Raw genomic sequence first — 19212 nt, forward strand, 5'->3', positions numbered from 1 at the left:
CTCGATGGTCCACATCCTCTCTTATCTAATTAAATCACTAAAAGGCCTAAATTACATTAACTTGAGACTTAGGAAAATTATTTCCTAAAAATACATGACCCCCTATATCTACTATTTACAATGATTTTCCCTTGGGTGAATGCTCCTGCATCACTCCTGCTGAAAGAAAGTTGGAGGTTGACATTGTGGTTTGAATGGTCTCTGTGGACACTCCCAACTACTGACACTCTCCGGCCAATTCAGCTCCAACTTCAATATTTCATTTTTTCTTTTAGAGAATGAGATGACTAGTTCCCATATTTTAAACATTATATCTTACAAGCATAATATATTAAATTTATGCTTTTATTGATAAAAAATTTACTTTTTTTTTTTTAAATTAATTTTATCAAATAATATGTAATATGAAAAAATATATATATGAAATTATAAAGAGGCCAATTATACATATATGTTTCTTTTATGGGCCCTACCAGAAGAAAGTAAATGGTCGGGTTGGCTATGAGATTGATGGTTGGGCTAGCTATGAGATCGAAGGCCGACATTGTGTTTTGGACAGTGCTATCACATTCCGCCACCAATTGGCCTCGTAAACATGTTCAACTATGTGTACATATTTATTTTGTGGTCCCTACTGAAAGAAAGTTAAAAGATGTGTCCAACTATGAGGTTGGAAGCCAGACTTGTGGTTTGAATGGTCTCTCTAGACACTCTTGACTATTGATAGTCCCCTTGGCTCTATCTGCAATACTGCATGGAAGCATCCTAAGTCAATTTTTCTTTAAATTTGAAAATTATTAATTTAAATTACAATTTTAGAGAATGGATTCTAAAATATTAAGTATATTTAGATACTTCATATATATATATATATATATATATATATATATATATATATATATAGAGAGAGAGAGAGAGAGAGAGAGAGAGAGAGAGAGAGAGAAATTTATTAATTTATATTTAAATAATATGTTATGTGAAAAAACAAAATAATAAATTATAGACACGTATGTTTGTTTTGTGGACCTTTGTAGAAGAAAGTGAGAGGTCGGGCTGACTATGAGGTTACAGATAACTATATGCACATATTTCTTTTGTGGCTCAAATTGAAAGCAAGTCGGATATCGGTCCTGACTATGAGATCAGAGGTCGACATTGTGGCTTCAATGGTCTCTCTAGACATTGCCGACTACTGTCACTCTTTGGCCAATTTAGCTCTAGCTTCAATATTTCATTTTTTTTTTAGAGAATGGGATAACAAGTTTAGGGCTTTTAAACATTTTATATTATAAGTATAATTTATTCAATTTGTGTTTTTATTGATAAAAAAAAAAAAAAAAAGTTGTTTAAATTAATTTTATCAAATAATATAAAATTATAAATTATAAAGAAGTAAATTATAGATATATGTTTCTTTTGTGGGCCTTGCCACAAAAATGTTGGTGGTCGGCATTGTGTTTTGGATGGTGCTATGGCATTCCACGACAATATGGCCTCCTTGTAAACACACCCAACTATGTGCACATATATTTTGTGATCCCTACTGAAAGCAAGTGGAAATACAGGTTCGGCTATGAGGTCAGAAGTCAGATTTATCATTTGAATGGTCTCTCTAGATACTCCCGACTATTGACAATCCTCGACCAAATTGGATCCATCTACAATATTGCATGGAAGCATTCTAAATCAGTTTTGTTTTAAGTTTGGAAATTATTTGTTTAAGATATAGAATAGATTCTACTATATATATATATATATATATATATATATATATATATATATAAAATACAACTTTGCAGTATATTTAACTTTTGGTCTATAATACATTTTATATCAAGATCCTTTTTACTTTCCTTGTTGAGCATGCTTTTTTTTCATTTGGGTCCTAATTATTTTTAATTATGATCGTTATTTTTAATTGTTACAATTGAATAAATTGTTAAGTTTTATTGATTTTACTTAAAATTGTGGATGGTTGCAAAATAAATTAAAGTTTCAGTGAGTATTTTGATTATTTTGACTAACTATAAAGTAAAGGGGATTTTGTTAAAGTCATGTGAATGTGAATTTAAGTTTAAATTTAAATTTATTCATATATTTTGTAAATTAAGTATTTGGAATATTAATTAATTAATTATTATTTTTTGTAAGCTTGGTAGGCATACATCTTTATCATGTCTAACTTACCACCCCGATCAGGGGGATAGCACAAGAATTGAACCCAAGACTTCTGGTTCAGTGAGACTTCATTTCCATGAACATTTCCAATTGAACTACCCCAAGCGAACAAGTAATTAATTAAATTTAAAATTAACTTTATTTATGATAATTTTCATATCTATATCTATATATATATATATATATATATATATATATATATATATATATATATATATATATATATATATTGAAATTCAATAATGTTGTATTCTTTTAATTGTTTACATAATGCTAAAATGCTTTATTGGCAAACTTTATTATTTTTATATACAAATAAATAGAGTATTAAGTTATTATACTAAGTTGTTTTATATTTGGCTATTTTAAATTCCATGGATGTTAAAATTGCTTATTTAACTAGTATTCTTAGACATCATTGTGATGTTGTGTCAATTATATTGGATTTAACATGTAAATAAACAGGAAAATTGCAATAATTTATTAGTTAATAAATACATTGTTTTGTATTATATTATACTAGTTCATATATATACATATATGATATTTTTTTACTTATATATTATTATTATTAAGTGATGTATAGTTAGAAACATGTTATTATTTTTATTAGTAATTTTTGTAAGTCATGATGCATTGTTTGATATTCGATGAACAGATGTTATTGCTAAAAAAAAAGATTGATTTGAGCAATAAAATTATGGAGTCATGGATACAAATTGCTAATAAACATTATTCTATCTAGTTGTTTTATATATATAGATCATGCATTGGTTTAATGCCTTCATAATGTTTATGATGGGCCTTTGAAATATGTATTTTTAGGATTTGATAAAATAGTTGCCATATTAGTTGAGAAATATTTGATTATGTATGTGTTTTTTATTTAATAGGTATGGGGTTGTAGTGTTTGGGATGTTCTAGACATTTGTGCAAATTTGAATTTGCTATAAATTTTAAAGTGCTCAATACTTTTATCTAGATGGAGCAATATCCAAAACTTGATAGATTTTTTAGAAATTTTAAATTAACTTAATTGTTGTCAATTAATTTTGGATTAAATTACATGTTACTTGTGGCTAGATTGCAAGTTAAGATTTTAAAGAAATTTTTGAATTATGGAATAATATTATTGTTTTATGTAGCAATGATGTGCTTTTTTTTTTCAAAAAAAGGTGGAAAGCAATAAAAAAAACAAATAGAAACTAGGAGGAATTAAAGAACATTACAACCTTTGTTATTTGTAATTGTGGTGTTTAATAGTATTTAATATATAAACACTTAAATACAACGATAAGGGTTTTCAAATACTTTTAGATACTTAGATTTTACTCTTTTGGCCACTTGACATTTGGTATGATTTGAAGTACAATGTCTAATATGCTTACAATTGAACATCTCTAATTAATGAAATTAGTTTTTAGAACACTTTTTCCTGGTATATTTTATTGTAGTTGATACTAACAAGCTTTTAAAGAGTAGTATTATTTACATTGTTAAATCATTATTTGACTTGATGATATACTGGATTCAGGTGATGGCTGCTAGTTTGGGTGGAATTTGTTATAGAACAATGCTATGCAATTGCGAATGATTTTGGGTGATGGAATGTGTAGTTGTGGAATTGTCAAAGTCGTTGCAACAAATTATAAAAGAAGATGAGACTGATAATCAAAAATAACATTCTGCAAATAAATCATACAAAAGGAAAAACAATGAGCGGTTTGAATGCAATTTTCGTGGCAAGTGAATTAGTTACAGTTTTAATTGGTGAAAATGTTTATGTTGTTGCAAGAAATATCTTTGTTCAAATCTAGAGAATAGTGAATGACTGTCAAAGGGAAACATGCAAGATTTTTTTGTGTGTGATTTATATGTTAAAATTGTTGATTCACCATGTCTGAGGTGAGAAAAAATTTCCGTAGATTGTAATGTTAAAATCAAGAGATATTAAATGCACCTTTAAATCTCATAGTTATTTTTGTTGTGTATGTCTACATGGAATCTGTATTCCAAGATGAGTGGTTATGGAAACTTTAACTATTGAATTTCTAGACAATTTTGGTGCAATATGTTTTGTTCAAATTGACACATTTACTAAAGCACATATCCAATTTAATGTTGTTATAGAACTATGATTAATATTGAGTGGTGGTTTTTATTTTCAATTACTCTAGCCATGTGTGGCTAGAATGTTATTTTTTTATTTATGGCATAGCAGATAACGGTTTTAATGTCTAGCGAATAATATGGTACAAAGTTAGTTTGCCCACACTGATATGCAATTTAATGTAGCTATAGTTCTATGATTGCAATTGAGCAATGGTTTCTTATTTTTTATCTTAAATTAGAGTTGTTAATTATAGAAAGCTATATTGTAATTTGTTTTTGAAGCTAATAATTGGATTATATTTTATTTATACATTTTGAAACAAATTTACAGTTGTTGTCAAAAATTCTTTACGAAATTTTGGAAATTAAATATTGTGTTTTGAAATTTGTTAAAATGCTAATAATGCTTTTATTGTTATTATTTTAAATTTCATAAGTGCCTTTAGTTTTAAATTATGTTTCAATTGAAAAAAAATGCAATCTTCAAGATTCCTTCTGGTATTTTCATCCATTCTTTTGTCACATTGCTAGGTGTTAGTGTCAGTCAGTTCAACCTGTCACCAGTGATCAAATATGCTCTTACAAGGTGTTGTTAGGGTGTCAAGTCAATTTTTTGTCATTTCAGTGAGTCTTCAAATAAAAATTTGGTCACTAGTTGTTGTGTCTAGGTCACTTCTGCTCCATTCACTTACTCATGGTCTTCATCACTCATCATGGTCATTGTCTCACCTGAGGTATCATATCTTCATTTAAGTGTCTTGGGTCATGAAATGGTTAAATTCCTCATTTTAGGTCATGGTCTAGGGTTTTCACTCCATGTGTCATCTTGATACCGTATGTCAAAAAAACATGTCTATGATGTAAGTTACTGGGTAAAGGGAGTTAGCAGCTTAGGGAAAGAAAAATAAAGGTAAAGGTAATTTTTTATTTCAAATAAGACAATGTTGCGATACACTACCTCATCTCCTCATTTCTCATAGGGATATTTTTCTTCAAAATATATTTTTGACCAAAAGGAGAATAATTTTACAAAAGTGAAAGAGGTTTTTGTCAACTATAGTCCAAGGGAAAAAACCTCCTTCATTTTATGCACATGTATTATGATTTGAGATAAATTCCCAAACTACACTTGCAACAAGAGAGTTGTTACAATTCTAGACAACTTGACTTCAAGACAATTGTTCAGGGATTTTTAGCAGGTCTTGATAGTGCTTAAGAACTCTATTGTGTGTAAGACATCCTAAGCTTTCCAATGGTACCTTCAGATCGTGATTTGGATTAGTGGAAGGCATCCAAAAGTTCTCTGCAAGTTGATGTTGCGCTTTTGTTAGATACACCCTAGGTTTTTGGAGCGACCGTCGGATTTTTTTTTTTTCTCCCTGATGGAGTGTCGAAATTACATGCTTGAGGTGTCCATCTTGTAGCAGACTTCAAGAGATTTCTAATGAGCTAGCAATTTTGAAATTTGGAGCAGTTTAAGGCCTCCAAAAGTGGTCTTAAAGTCACTGTTTTTCTTCTAGAGACTGTGTTGCGCTTCTGAGGGTGGTGTTGTGCTTCTAGACACTGCGCTGCACTTTGGCGCTGTGCTTCCATGAAGTGCGTTGTGCTTGTGCCAGATAAGCCCGAAACTCATAAAAACTCACCCAAATTTTGATTTTGAGCTTGCAATCCTACTTCTTGCTATTCTAAGCTTGTTCACAAGTAAGTATCATCCTTTTGATCACCTTTTTCCTTTGGCAAGATGAATGCAAATGCAAGTTCTCTTCATCTAGGGTTTAGGTGAAATTTTTATGCTGCAAGCACTTGTGTAACTGATGGTTTGGTTAGTTTTGATATTGAAAACATGTAAATATTCCACCTCATACCTCTGTACATGTTTAAAACACCCTTTGATTCACTAAATAACTTATCAATCATCATATTGCCTCATCCTTACACAAACCCTAGCTCATACCTATCATTTTGGGCAATTTCTTAGAAAAACTGTTTTTCAAATCCTTCTACTCTTCTCTCTCTCTCATTCCACTCCATTCAAACTTCCTATGTTTCCTACAACCCCTATATATTTCCCAAATTCCCCTACCATCATTTCCCTTCCCTAACTCCCTCATTTCATCATTTCCTTCCTTGAGCAAGAAAACAGATAGCTTAAGGCTAGACAACACATCATGGAGAAAGAGAAATCTTAGGTGTTGCAGCAAGGATGCAAAGGAAAAGCGGTGTTGGAGCCTATTGAACATGAATAACATGAAAAAAAGGTTGAAATGAAGAATCCAAGGACCAAGGGACTCAAAAAGGCATTGAAAGAGGAGAAAGGACAAAGTTTGCTAGATGAAGACCTAGACATGGAGGACAGAATTGCCTTAGAGATCAATGAGGAAAAAGAGTATTGGATAGATAAGGTTAATGATCACTTGGAAAAGATTCTTGACAAGGCCAACAGAGATAACCAGCTACTAAGGCACATGGCATATCACTATCAAACCAGAAACATGATATCAAGCTCAAGTAGTTGGAAAACAAGCTCAAGGAAACCGTAAAGGACAAAAATGAGAGGGATAACTTAGATATGCTTTCTAAAGCATCCATGAGGGCTTGACATACATCATTTTTTAGCTCGTGACCAATTTTGAAGGAATTCTGGGAATTTTTTTTTTTTTGGCTATTTTGGTGCCAAATTCAGAAAATTAAGGTGCTGCACTTTTTCCTTAGGCCTCCAAATGACAAATGGTTTGCAGTTCTAGAAAGCTCATGCCCTACCCTCAAAACCCATTTCATCATATTTTTCAGAGAGGGCCCAAATAGAGAAAAACAGGTCAAAAATCAACATTCTGCCCCTCTTTTTTATAGGTGTTGCACTTCTGGAGACACCTTAGGAGAATGAGTTTTTTAAGGTCTTCTCATGGGTCATTTTAAAAAATTCAAGGTGTTCTGGAAACTAGACTTGAAAATATATTTGACTGCTCTTTCAGATCTTCATTTGGACCTTAGGAAGGCACCTTAAAGTGGGCTCAAAGTCAGCACTGCACTTCTACAAATTTCTATGTTTTTCATTTAAATTTCGCTATGTAATTTTCTAGTTTTCAGTTTGACTTGGTCAAAGTCAAAACTCATGATGTAATTGAAGTAGTTCGAGGTTAGATGATTTAATCATGAAATAAATAGACATGATATGTTTTTTTTATGGTTAATTAGGCCTCATTAAGGAAGAAAAATTCAAAACAAAGTCTAAGAGAAGAGTTTGTATTTGACCTTCTCACTCCCACTTGTTGGTTAAGAGAATGTTGGAAACAGTTACACCAACTAGGAATTAAACTCTTGAAGGTGGGGAAGTTGTTTAATTGAGTCTATATGTATCATTCCTCATTTAGAGAGAGGGATTGGACTTTTGTGGAGAAGGCTTGTATGTTTATGTTCTCTTTAGCTAATACAGGAGCAGTTGTAGCTATATTTCAGGAACTCTAGTTTAGTGAGTCTATGGTGTTTTTTTCTCTTTCTATCAGTTTCTAATGGATAAATCATCTCCCTTTACATGCTTTATCTTCTTCCTATGGATTTCCTTGTAGTTATATAGACAGGAATCCTGAATTTAAGCTCTATTTATATGGAATTCATACTTGTGCTTCCTTTCTTCTAAAGCTAATGAATTCATGCTTTCACATGCTCATTAGTTTCTTTTAAGCTCACAAATCTATACTACATTGAAAAAAATCCAACTACACCATAACACACTGATATCTAGCTCCTATTTATACTTGTCTCTTCATACTTGAAGCCTAGACCTAATTACCTGCTCTAAACCCTAGTCCAACAAACTTAAAACCCTAAATTCACAAGAACTCAAAACAAACTCATATATCTAGCCTAAAACCTGTCTCTTTGCATATATTCATTGACAAATCCTTTGAGAGGTCCCTCTCTAGTTCAGTAGGGCTAGCTACTGAGCTAAAAGTGGTTCGAGGTTACCTCTTTTGATCTCCTCCTCAGCCTAAGAAATTGTAGAGGATAATACTAGGTACTCATTTTTAGAGTATTATGAAACAAAAATACAGGGAGAGAAGATAACCACAAAGACAATCTAGACTAGATAATACATGAGGTCTAAAAATTTCGTAGTATCATATGTACTGATTGGACATTGAATGCAATCCATGCTCTTAATGTAATAAATCATTGTCACATTTGGGTAAATTTTAAGTTTGTCTCAATATACTTTATGGCAACAAATAATAGTTTTACATTGAAAAGGATCAAAATTGCAAGAAATTGATCAAAAGTTATCTAGATTCAATCTACATAGATTAGAGCATTTCTTCTATTATCATGGTAATTGTTTATTTGAATCGTTTGTTTTTTTTATTCACTTTCATTATAGTTCAGTTGAAATACGACATGAAATTGTAAACCACTTTTGAATTTTCTTATCTCATGGACATGATGTTGCTTTGCATCCATTGCATACAAAATTGACTCCTAAATACGTTCAGTATCTTTGTGATGTTAATTATCTTGAAATGTACTTGAAAGGATTATGTACACCTTCTTTTATTTGTTCTCGAACTATGATTAGCTTATGGGGGGATGCATTTTGCATCAAATGGTTCTCCAATTCATTGTTAGTTTCGTTCAATGTTTTTCTATTTACAAATGGCCAAGCATATCTACAATTCAATTAAGACATTCACGGCTATCAATATAAAATTTGCTACATAATCAAAATCTTGCATGTGGACATTTTGAACCATTGATGCTACATAGCATAGCAGATAGTGTAGCTTTAGTAAGCATAACGATTGGCCCATGCATTTTCCCATACCAATTCTCACATGGAAAGTTTGACACATTGTCAATTGTGAAAATCTTATTTGAACAAGGTTTCTTGATCTATCAAAAAAATTTCAATGGTTTTCATTACTCTTTGTTTGTTTCCATTTGCACATTTGCATGATGATTTGATATATCTAACATTAGAAAAGAAAAAATAATAAATAAATAAAATAAAAATGCACAAACTTTTTACAAATGTTTCATTTGCAATGATGATAAAGCGATCAATTGCTTAAGCCAACACCTGAGTGCTAAAAACATTGAACAAGATAAATTTATCAATGATTAGCAAGCTTATATTATAAATATATCAATTCCATATGCATATGTACATATGGAGGGAAAAGGTTTTGCAATAAAATGGATATGTGAACTCCTTGAGGTTAATATATATATATATATATATATATATATATATATATATATATATATATATAGATATATAGATATATATATATATATATATATATATATATATATATATATATATATATATATATATATATATATATATATATATATATAGAAACGAAAGATATTTCCTTGAGATTCTATTCATCAAAAAATTTCTCCAAAATCATGTACCTTACGCAGATACCAATATCTAAAAAACATTCACATTTCCATGCAATTCTGGAAATTTAGAGTGTTGAGAATATTAGTGACATTGACAATTCAGGACACATGCTCCAAGGAATATCGGAAAGAGATAATTGCAAGCCGACTTCACATGTACTCTGTAGATATCTTGTTAGCAAAGAATCTAGGTTTACTAGATGTTCTACTCAATTGAAATATTTGTCAATTGAAAACATACTAAAAAAAAAAAGATGTAGTATCAAAGGATTCCACATCATCAAATAAGGACAATAATCCTTTTTCAATGGAGACTCAAAATAACAAAGAAGTCTTCACTTCTTATTCTAATTCCTATAGTAAGCGGTACACTCACTTACGTCATTGAAATCTGGAATACGAGCACAAGGTGCTATAATACAAGAAGCACAAAGGAAACATGTAAAGTCAATAAATAAATTGAGGCATATCTGCTATCAATCCAAGACACGCCTATATGAATTTTGTATTTGTGATATATTTTCCTTTGGAAAGGACATGCAATCTATTAACAAAGAAATATTATCTACTATTTGTTATCTGACGTATGCTTAAGAGTTCAAAACCATTAAACTCAATGAACAAATATTCAAATCTTGTAACAATGCAATACTCAATGAAAAAATCCCTACATTTTCATCAGCTCTTTATATTCAACAAAATGAAAAACTAATGTTCATTGCACAATTGACATATTTGGAAGAGAGGTTAGTGGCACCAAAGATGGATTTTGCACAAATAAAACAACTTGGCTATAAAAGATCACAAACTGTATTAACAGGAACAATCATAAATGTTCCTTATAGTCTAGATGGAATTCAGAGAGCATTGCCTAGAGAAATTGATGACACTATGATAGTGGGAATTAGGCTAAAAATAAAATTGGAATAAAAGAGTTCCTATTTGTCTCAAAATATTTGACCCAAGAAAGTGATGTGTTCATTACATGACTTGTGCAACAGATCTCTATACAAAAGAAAACAAGTAGAAATCAACCATGAATGGAAAGAACATTTTGATCGAAGTAGACAAGACCATTAGAAAGATAATCCAAAAATGAAGGAACTAGACTCACCTTGTACCTTTAGAGGCCCACCTTATCCATGATCTTGATACAATAATAATACAGATTGCACCTTTTGAAAGGCTTTGTCCCCTAGGAATTTTTCAAGACAAATTCTTTAAAGAATTGAACTTCCTGGCATTGTTCTTTGGATCAAGTTTCCCTATTGACATCATCAAATTCTTTTTCGTATCAAAAAATTGTACAATGGGAACTGTTTCACATGTCTAGTGACTTTTAGACACAATTTACAAACATATTTTTTAAAGAAAATTGTATTTTGATAAACTAGGTCTTTAACTCAGCTTTTGTTTCTATTCGCAAAAGAGAGCTAAAAGAACAAAAACTAGGACACATTGACATACCATGAAATTATGAGACATTTAAATCAAGAGCAATAATTAGAAATAAAACAAATAGTTCTATGGAAAAAGAATGATCTCGGTAAGCATTTCTATTTGTTTATCATTGGAGGTGGAGGTACAGGAAAAACATTCACTGCACAAGCGCTTTATTATGCACTCGTATGACTTTATAGCAAAAACTTACAAAGTGACTATTTGAAAAAAAGGTCTAATAATTGTATTTATTGGAAAAGATGGATATATTACACATGGTGTTATATTCCATTCAGCTTTGCATTTTCTACTTTCACCATGTGACATGGTGCCATTGGCTTCTACACACTTGATGTATTGAGCAAAGAATATGAACAACTTAAATTTCTATTGATAGATGAGTCTTCATTAATTGGGTCTCGATTGATTTATAGCATTGAAAAGTGACTCTAAGAAATTATGCATGCTCCATCTTGCCCATTTGGGAAACTTGACATAATATTTTGTGGTAACCTATGTCAAGCACAACTTGTACATGATTGTTGGATATTTGAACAACTGCATCTTAAAGGAACCAGTGCTCCTTATAATTTTTGGAAAGAAAATGTGAAAACTTATGAACTAAAACATGTAATGCAACAAGACAATGTATCCATCTTAAACAGAATCAGGACATGTTGACATATTGACAATGATCATGCATTCTTGAACAAGAATTGTTATAGAACGACACCAAATGATCCAACTTTTCCATACTTGTTTTATTTAAACAAGAATGTAAATGAACGTAATGAAAGAATGTTGTCTCTCATCGATAAAGAAGCAATTATATTAAATGCATATGATATAACAATTGACCCAACAAATATAAATCACAATAAATAGATGAAACTGCAATTTCCATCTTCTATTGTGTTGAAAGAACATATTCTTGTTGAACTAATTGGCGAAGATTTCAATATTCAAGATAACTTGGTCAATGGTGCTGAAGGAATTTTTAGAGCATCAACAACATTTGAAAATGGTGCTATTTGGATCGAATTTGTTGACCCAATTGTTGGCACTATTAAACGGTCAGTGCATTTGTACAAATATGGAATAATGAATCAAAAACAAAATTAGTTTTAAAAGAGAATGATTTCCTATCCAACTGGCATGTGCACAAACTATACATTGATCATAAGGGTTAACAATGGACAAATTGGCTTTTGACCCAAAAGGAGTTAGACAACATGAACTTGTCTATACTGCACTTTCTCATGTCAAAGATATTAAGTCCTTGTATTTATTAAACATATTGGAACATAGTAACTTTTCTTTCAATGACAAAGTTGTTATTGAGCTAAATAGACTTAGACAAAATGTCTACTATGAGCTTGAATATAACATATATTAAAATAAAACAATTGATGATTTTGACAATATGTTCATTAAACACTCATAATTTGTCCTTGCATTTCAAATATATCATTGCTTGCTATGATCTAATGAGCATTGACATTTTTTTTTTCAAGAAACAAAAGAAAAATCATCTCCATCGAATCCATTATTGTCTAACAAATATGACTACATACATGTATACCATTTACATGGAATTCTCACATACTATATAAAAAAAAGTTTGGTTGAGAATCATTTCAATTATACCAAAGACAAATTTGAATCAACAATTGCAACATTCCATGTTGAAAAAAAAACATTATAGTTGCAAATGTATATATTGCATCAAATGCAAAAATTGAAGGGATAATTAATTTCATCAAATTCCTTTTAGAACACACATGCAACAACTAGTCAATTGTATTTGTTGGTGATTTCAATTTGGGCATGTTGCAAGCTAGCCATCAACAAAAAAAACTACTTTCATTTATGCAAAATAATGACTTCAGTTTTCATACGAAAAAACCAACAATTGACTATATCTCAATGCTAGATCACTTTTGGACAAAATTTTTAGATACCACTGTTTCTTTCCATGTCTTTGATGCTTATTGGACAAATCATCATACAATTTGTCTCACCATATCTTTGTTGTCACCTTGATTCATTTTTCCAATGTTTGTATTCTACAATTTCATTGTTGACTTGTCACAATATTTGTCACATTTGCAAATATGCACCTTTGGCATATGCTTTGATTTGCAAACATTGAAAAACAAAGAAATTATGCACAACAAAAAACAAGAAAACAAAAAAAACATGCAAATATCAAATTTCGGCAAGTCTTTAAACCATGAACATAAATTTGTTATATTTGTCTTGTATAACTATAAAATTTTATGCAATGCTCGGTATGCAACTTATGTATTTTTGTTTCCACTTTGTTGCAGTTTACTCCATATACTGAATAGTATTATTTTCTTTAGCTTTTAGTTCATATTTCATTATTTCTTGTGCAACTAGTTTTGACTAAAAAAAAAGTGCCCATGGTAGTTCTTAATAACACATTTCCAGAAGTGAACTATATGTATATTTTCCAATGAAATCTATAAAACATTTTCTTTATTGTAACTTATGCACATTTACTACATCACCACGAACCAATGGCTAAAAATACTATAAAAACATAATTCATGTAATATAATTTATTATTGTAGAGTATACATTGTTTTAAATGTTCTTTGTACACTTTTTCCTTACTTGATGACTTGCATTTTTGTTTTCTGGCAACGGTTGATCCAATCATTTGGAATAATATCATGGAAACTAGCAAAAAAATATTGGAAGAACAAATGGTGGAAAATGAGAATTCAAAAAGGTTAGGTTTGTGCTGCACTAAATGTTTGCATAGTCAAAAGACATATTTGCATTAAATCAATGTCAGTGTTTTTTTAAGCATGTTGTTTTGATTTTGTATATAAGCATAGCAAAAACAATGGAAGAAATATCCTCATCAATCGTTGAAATATGCTCAAGGGCATATGAATAAAACTTTTGAAGGTGATATATTGGTTATTTATGGGCTAGCACAAACTAAAAGTCCTAACTCTCCTGCAAAGGTGTGGCTTCTCCATGTTGATTTCGTTGATAGCCATGACCAACTGACTATCACAGTGAACATGGAAAATAATCTTAAATAATTTTTCGAAAACATGTTTACTGTTGGAAATAGTGTTCGAATTACAAATTTTGTAATAAGAATAAGGGTATTTATGAACGAGGAGATGCAAAATGTTGCATAGTGTTACAGGACAAAACCATGTTTGAATCAATTGCACAGGTTTGTAAAAAATGCAGACTGACTCTAGATAGAATAATATACAACCTCGTTGTTTCAACTAATGCATATGCAGTTGGGTCAATAGGAGCAATAGTAATATGCTGCCACCAAAATAACAAGAAACTAGAACTCAATATAAAAGATGGTGAAGTTGCGGAGGACAATGCAATTGTATGTCTGTTGCTAGAATAACTATACTTGCATTTTGAACAAAAAAGGCTAATAGTTTCTTTGAAATTGTGTTATTATATCTTTGTTTTGCATTGTTATCAAGGTAGCAATTATATCATTGTTATTTTTACATAGATTGCTTAACCAAAAATATATTGCCTGGTTGACTACAACTGCTATTGAACGATAGTCATAGAGAGCATTTTTCAAAATACAATATGAATTGGCATTAAAAAATGACTTCGATCTATTTTTTCAAAAACATTGTCAGAAATGATGTAAAAGGAGTCAACAACTTTTCTTCATCCATTGAATGATGAATGTGCAAGAGCACATTTATTGTCTTTTGTAATGTCAAGAACACAGGTATATTTACCAATAGCTTCTTTGTTCAAATAACAATATTTTTAATTTGATGTGCAAAATCTTAGATTTGATAACACATATTGGTTCTAACAATTCAATTTTCCTTGGGGCAAAAAAAAAAAAAAAAACCACAGATCCAGGGAGTGCTGAAAGCCATAAATGTTTTATCTCCTCCTTTTTAATGAATTTTCAATAAATGCAAACAACTTATCCATCCAACCACAAATAAATGCACAATTTGTAAAGATGGCACAACATTTAGCTATGAGCACAATGTTAAATGCATGCTGGAAATAGAGAATTACGAAATTGATTGTATGTTGTACATGCCACAGCTAAAAGAACATTTCCCAGTTATTGTTGAGACAAGTTTTCAGGAATACATGGAAAGCATATCATCTACAGTTTTCAATTTAAGAAAAAATTGTATTCCAGGACTTTTTACTTTAACAGTTAACAACATTATTGCTGAGATAAAAGAGTTCTGACCAATAGAAAAAAATCTTCTTTCATACATCATGTGCATATATTTTGACAGTTAAGTTATTGTTTCTCTTTTCATTTTCTATTTTCTGTATGGAACCAATTCATAATTGACAAATACTTGCAGAATACTAATAAATACTTTTGTTTTTATTGCAGGTTGCAGAATCACAAAACACAAAAAAAAAAACATTTAGTCAGGTGCTTTCTAGATATATGCTTAAATATCTCAATCAAGAATACTTTCTCTTGCTTTTTCTTTTGATACCTAGTTCTTGTTTCTCTTTTTCCTATAATTTTTTCTGCTCCACATGAAAACAGAGAGCCAAATGCGCACTATGCAATATGATATTTCAGTTATATCAAATTTTCTATAAGACTATGGTCTCATTGTTTAGTTAATAAGAACATTAGATATTAGCTCCACAGTAACATAATGTAACTCCATAATAGTTAGTATGCCAAATTATATATGTTCCAATGTTTTTCTCTCCACTATTAAAATACTGGCTTGGTTTCTCATTTACTGTAAATTCTAGAACTGTGTTTTGTTAGGGAAAAAAAGAAGAAGAAGAAGAAGGAAACAAAACAGTTGCATGTGTATCAATGTGTTCATTTCTTCATATGCACACTTTAATGCTCTTGTTAAAAGAAGGTGGTACAGGAGAATTGAGATAGCTATATTTTCAGTTTATTTTGCCATAGATCGAATCATCCTTATTTTCCTATTTTCATAATTGTTTTTCCATGTAGTGTTCTTTTTATAATTAGCTTTTATTTGTTCACGTTTTTTGAGCTATAAGTGTTGTAATGCAGTTATATACAATTGCAAATGTATTGTGCAATAAATTAAGATATTTTCCATCTCATTTCTATTTCCTAGTTTTTTTTTTTTTTGGTCTCTTCTTAAAATGCATTTCAATTCATGGAAAAAAAAGGAAATTGGAAATTTAAATATAATCTAGGCAGGTTGCAGTTTCATTGGTGGTAGCTGCTTGGACTATGTTACTCAATTATTTTTTTTTGTTTTTTGTGAAACATATATGGAAACCAATGTGCATGTTTACTAGAGCAACTTCTTCTTTTGAAAATTTCTGACAACCCAGTGCATTGTTTCGTTAATAGGACCATAATACCTTAGTTGCACAAACACATTGTATATTTACAAAAAAAATCATTATAGCATATTATATGCATATGCGTGTTTTGTTTTTCGTTGTTGCAATATTAACTTGATTTCTCATTTTCTTGTAAATTGTGAAATTGTTTTGTCTTAAGGAAAAAAAAAAACAAAGAAAGAAAGAAAAAAACTACAAATATCTCAATTGCTTGATTTATGTTTATGTTCAATGAAATCTTTTGTGTCAAAATGAAGGGGTTCTTCTACAGGGACATCGATACATTCATGTTCCTTTTATTTATTTATTTATTTATTATTTTTTTTTTCAGATATATAAAATCTTCCAGAAAATTTATTTTTATATTTGCACTAGTGTTTTTCGTAGGTTGCATGCTTCTGTTAATCAATTTTTTTGCACAAGGATTTTTATTTCCTAAGATATATAGTGTTGCATTGTAGTTATATATAAATGCAAGTTTATTATCTAATTAATTAACAAAATGTGCATCTTATTCATGTTTTCTAATTTTCTTTGTTTCGCCTTGTAATGCATATCAGCTTACAAAAAATTGCAATTTTAGCTATAATATAAGGAAATTGTGGTTCTTCTAATGCTAAGTGCTATAGCAATGATGTCAGATAATTTTTTTGGCTCTTTTCATCAATGATGCATGGTCACATGCATGCATCATTTTTGTAGCCACTTGTTTTTCAATTTCAATCTAATAGTTTATTTTTTACCATAGCACATGTTAATAGTTTCAAATGTTTGGTCTATGACAATGGTTCTTTGATGTATGGTGAATGATATATGTACTATTTGAAATCAGTGATCCCTTTTTTGTAGCACATTGTCATTGCTATGAATAATAAATATATTAGTTATTTTGAACTATGAGCTCTTATGATAAATTTTTCATTGACCTATGTAATCAATCTTACTTGGAAATTATGACAGATTTTAGTTTCTCTCTACCATAGTGTTTTTTGTAACAATATTTCCTTAGGTATTTTATGTATTTATTATTTAACATATACAATTTAGTGCTCTAGATATATTGTAAACAAGAGATTGAGAAATGTGTAAAATAATCTCTCAATCATTGGTACCTTGATTTCTTATTTTCAATTTCTCATGTCACTTTGGAGTTTGTGCTTTCACTGTAACAATATGGAACTCATTATGATTGATAAAAATATCATTAAACTTGTATATTTGGATGCACCTACTTCTGAAATGTTGAAAGTTGTTCAATTGTTGAATCAAGTGCTTTTATCCTTATATTCATTAAGCATAGTAGAACTATGTTCAATGTTAGTTCAATTTCATTTAGCCATGAATTGGAAGAATATATTGTCATTTTCATAAATACACCAATCAAAAGCATATGTCAGTTGAACATGTTAACACAAAGTTATGAAGTATAACAGAAAATGTGTCTACAATTTCTCTCTAGCCACTTGTTTTTATTGTACCAATATTATCAATGAATCAATGAGCTAAGGTCAATGACGATCCAAAACACATGCCACACACTTCAAACAATAGAATGACTAAGAGAGAAGGAAAGCATAATTTATGGATAAAGAGGTTTTTTTTTAAGCACTTATTACCTACTATTTAATATTGCTGGGAAGTTTTATGAAATAATATTTGAGTACACTCATCTGTCATTTCATATACTCAGTATAGCAGTATTATGTATCCACATAATCATGATATAGTTAATAATGCACTCATTTCTGAAACTGAAACTAGTTTGCATGCATTACACATTTTAATATTTTAATGTTAATATGATAATTAATCTCACAATGAATAGTCTTCCCTATAATTTTGTGATTTTAAATCTTAGTATTTGTTTCATCATGTACCTTTGCAAATAATTCATTATGTTGCCTTTCTTATGGGCTCTGTATTATATTTTTCTATTGTTTGCAGAGTGCTACAAGTTACTACACTAGGTCACTGAATCCAGAAACTAGGAAAACAACAATGTTGTTAAACTCATTTCTAGGTAAACCAGGAGGTCATAAATAACATGTTTTACTCTTGTGATTTTTGAAAAAAATTATTTACATTGATACTAAGGCCTTTTTTCCATAAGATGAATTATGATATATTGATTTTTGTACTAGGACTTATAAGGTATCTTTATGTGCTTCAGCTCAATATTGATTTCCAGTGAATTCTAATTATTGTTATTGTAAGGCAACAATAAAAAAAGAAAACATGCTTTCATGTCTTTTTCACAAGGGAAAAAATGCTCTTTGTCACATACTAAGCAATATATACATGGTTATGTTTAAATTGTGCTTATAGTGCCTCAGTTGCCAACCTTGTAGGAAATTCCATGGTTCTCGAATACTAGAACCACCATGTGTCCTGGATACTATTCTATTTCCCTCGTTGTTAGAATAACAAAATTTGCAAATTTTCCTTGTTTTTCATCTCTCTTTGTATTTTCTCATGCAATTTAACAAGAGGTATATAAATGTTTTTTTTTGAGTGAGATATGAATAAAAGAAAACATTGATTAACATTAAATCAATCTAAATATCCTTGGACATACAAACCATCTCTATGCAACCCTTATCATAATGCTTATTAATAGATTTTTTTTAACAAAGGACACAACGTATATCTTCCAAATATTGAGCAATATTCCATTTTCCTACTCCTCTTTCAGGATTGTAATTGAAATAAAGACAAATGTTA

This window comes from Pinus tabuliformis, chromosome 3_2, assembly GCF_031772625.1.
Source record: "Pinus tabuliformis cultivar Carrire ecotype Pingquan chromosome 3_2, CPIR1, whole genome shotgun sequence".
Lineage (NCBI taxonomy): Eukaryota > Viridiplantae > Streptophyta > Pinopsida > Pinales > Pinaceae > Pinus > Pinus tabuliformis.